Below are 3,775 nucleotides of genomic sequence, written 5' to 3'. Positions count from 1 at the left end.
GGGCGGGCTGCTGGGAGCAGCAGTGTGCGTGGCCTGGGGAGAGGTCACCTGAAGTAACCCCTTGGAAATGCTGAGTGCCGAGGAGGGAGCCCGTTTGGAGAGAAGGGACAAAACCCCCTTGGGTTGATGGATGGTACCCATAAGGTCTGAGTGCCACAGTACTGCCACCGGCACGGGGGGAGGAGGTTTGTCTCAAAGGGCGACCGAAAATCTGGATGAGCTGAGCAGAGCAAGCAGATGTGGAATCAGCTCTCCCTTTGCTGCCAGAGCCCGTTTCCCAGGTCGCTCTGTCCCCTTTCTGGTCCCGGGGAAGTCTCCAAGCCCCTGCTGCCTTCTGTGGCACCCAGGAAAGTGGGAGCAGGTCACCACCTTTCCAAGCGGGCGATGGCATTTGCTTGTAACCGGGGAGTCAGGATGGACCTGGCCTACGCAGAGGAAATGACTCCTGCTGCCAGGTGAAGTCTTGTGGGCAACTCAGGGCCAAATGTGGAAAAGCAGCGCTGAGGTGGTGAGAGCTTAAGATTGGCACGACTTGGTGGTCACACCAACCCCTGGGGCTTGTGGGGGTGTGGGCAGCCTGCGAGACATGGCCAGGCTCAGCACCTGGGTGGGCTGGTGGTCCTGCTGTTGGCACAAGCAGCAGTGAGGACCTTCTCTCCCTGTCCTCCTGTCTTTTACATATCCACGTATCTGTGCAAGCTTTAATCCATATATTCTGCCTTCAGCTCTGTCTCGTCTCCACCTCTCTCTGCACCTCTCCACTCTGAAAAAGCAGAGGTGGGTGCTTTGTAGCTCCCTAAATAAAGCAGAGCCATGGTATGACAGTCTTGCCATGGGTGAGATTATGGCTCTAGGAAGTTCCTGACAAGTGGCTTTCATCCTCGGTGCTCACACCAGCCCTAAAGAGTGGAAGGAGAAGACCCGCACAGTCCCTGTTCAGGTTTCGGTGGAAATGTGTGCAAAAATAAGCCCCGCTCTGCTACTGGTCTCCACTACAGCAGGCTGGAGCTGTAGAGATCACTTCTTCTCATCTGCCACTGGATCCCTGACCCTGGCTGGCACGTGCACGTGTGTTTAAACAGTGATAAGCAGCAACGTCGGAACCTTAAGGTGCACCTGCTAACTAGTATTTTAGTAATTTTTAACGTGGCAGCTTTTAATGCACGTGTATGATGAAAAAAGGTGAAGTAGTTCTGTCTGGTCTAGCCTTGGCCATATTTATTTCAGGTCCCCCTTCACTGGTCACTGAGTTTCTGATTTTAAGCCTACTGTCTCATTGCGTGTGAAACGTATTAAATGATTTTAATGTCCTTTGGGCAGGACAGCCAGACCGAAGCAGGATAAAACGTTAATTTTTATTTTCTGTGTAGGGAGCGCTCCCTCTTCAGTTCCAAGCCTTCTGGATGGTTTGTTCAATATCCCTTGTCTGACGTCAGAATTCTCTACGCTGGAAATAGGTTTTGCGCCATCAGCTCCACGTTATGACATCACAGGAATAATGAACAGTAATGGAACAATGCTGTGATTGGCATCCCAGTGCTTTGGGAAACAGCAACAGGAATAAATAAAATAATTGCAGACCTGTAAACTATATACGTATTTAAGCAGAGTAATTCTTCTGGAGCAGCCCACTACCAGAACTGGCGTGGAAACACTACATAGGGGAATTCCTGCCCTTTTTACCCGAAATGGCAGAACGAGACTGGAGTTTCTGGGTCCCTCCTTCTCGAGTCTCAGAGAGCTCTTAAAAAAGGCGAAAGACGCGAGTCCCAGAGGTCACTGAGCGTAACTCGCATGCAATTTTGCCTCCGTGGCTCTGTCCCTGCTCGGCTTCCCCAGCCCCGGGGTCCGAGGGGGAGAGGGGGGGGCCAGAACCTTTTCCTCCCTTGGCCCAGCACGTCCCTCGCCATCCCCTGCCGCCGGGGAACAAACTCACCCCTTGCCTTGTCCGAGGTAATGCCAATCTTGTCAGCTTCCCTCTCTGCTCACTGCACAGACTAAGGGGTCTGGGGCTGCCAGATTTATAGATAATAAATATTGTTTCAAGGTCCCCTGCCTCCACCCACTCGTATGCATGGTCCTGCACCTGCACTTTGAAATTCTTAATTCTAACATAATGATAAATAGCTCTTGCCCTTTTCATTGGGCTTTTTTTTCCTTTTTTTTTTCTTTTTTCTTTTTTTTTTTTTAATCTTGAACTGTCATTATTTTATAGTGACTTTTTTGTGTGCCTAAATTGTAGCCACACTCACGAGGTCTTTTGAAGTCCTTGCTTTTTTTTTTTTTAAACTTTGGTATGCTTTTTTTTCGTCCCTTTTCTTTTTTTAAAGGCCATTTACGTTATGATTAAATGCCGTCTTGGAAAAGCAGAACGAAAGTCGTTAATCTATATAGATCTTCAAAGAATCGATACATTCGGGACTTCTGTAGGATTTGTTACACTCCATTTTGTTACAGTAGGCAGCTCGTCTGGATTTGGGCACATGTGTTTCTCTCCCTCCCCTTGCCCTCCCCCTCCCCTTTCCAGCTTCCCCCCCAAGAGTGAAAATAAAGTAAAAGGTCTTTCATGGTAAACAAAACCAGCTTATTCTCCACATAGAACACATGAATAGCTGGAAAAAAAACTTACAATAAATGGTGCATTTTTTTCTCTGCTGGGTATAGCATTCAAGATCAGTCCAGTATTCAAGAAGCAGTCCATTTTTTGCTCAGCAAGAGAGTTTAGAAAAGAAGCGTGGGGTCTATTCAAGGATCTTTTCCCCCTTCACAATTGCTGGGCTTTATGAAACCTATCTTCCATGCCTTGTCAGAGTATTTCTGGGGACCAATTAGTGCTTTGTTGCAAGGCTTCTTTGCTGAATCTTTGAGCAGCAAGAAAAAGCTCTCTTGAGTCTCCCCTTATTTTGACTATTTCAGTCATTACTCAGTGTAATAATTAATATGACAACTGGACGCTGAAGTTTGTATAGAAACACCTCGGCTGCAGGAGAGAGCGTGCAGTGGGTGGTAACAAGCTACAGATCAGACCGAGAAGCCACACACACAAGGAAGGAAAAAAAAAAAAAAAGAGAGGGAGAGAGAATAATGAATGAAAAGAAAGAGAAAAAGAATAAAGATAAATAAATAGTTGGCGCAACCTGAAGAAACATAATACAGGCTTGGAAGGAAAAAAAAAAAAAGAAGGCAATTAGAAGGGAGGGGAGGGCAACCCCAGAGAGGTAAACTTATTTTGAAACAGTTTCTATGTGAATATAATTTTCAAAACTTTGCTACTTTCAGAAGACAGGAAAGCGATTTTTCCGCGGGCGACTAGTTCCTTCGGGTAAGTAATTTCCGAGGAGCATTTGCCTAGACTTTTGCGTACTTGAGGAACTTTAACGTCTCTTCCTAAGCGTCCCTTCACAGAAAGAGGGACTTTGAGCATTAAACAGTGTTCGGGAGTAATTGTTGCCCACCCTGCCCAGGGTGGAGGGAAGCTAGTTGTTGAGTTAGCGAGCTGTACGAGTTTCTTAGCGTTGTATCTTCTGTTAGAGGAATAAAGCCTGTACCCTAAATGAAGAATTAAAAATGACGTTTGACCAGGGACACTGCCGAATTCTTCTCGAAAGGCGTCTCGGGATGAACACTCATCACTTTGCAGACATTTCTTGGGCTGCCAATTAGGGCATAATAAATAATTAGAGGTTTTAAGCATATTAGATACAGCTCATGCTAATGAGCTACATCAGGTCTTGTGCTAACCTGAAGTGACAGTTTGCATATAGGGCTGCAAAAA

The sequence above is a fragment of the Charadrius vociferus genome, unplaced genomic scaffold, assembly GCF_000708025.1.
Source record: "Charadrius vociferus isolate BGI_N301 unplaced genomic scaffold, ASM70802v2 scaffold196, whole genome shotgun sequence".
Taxonomy (NCBI): Eukaryota; Metazoa; Chordata; class Aves; order Charadriiformes; family Charadriidae; genus Charadrius; species Charadrius vociferus.
This window is presented reverse-complemented; position numbering follows the sequence as displayed.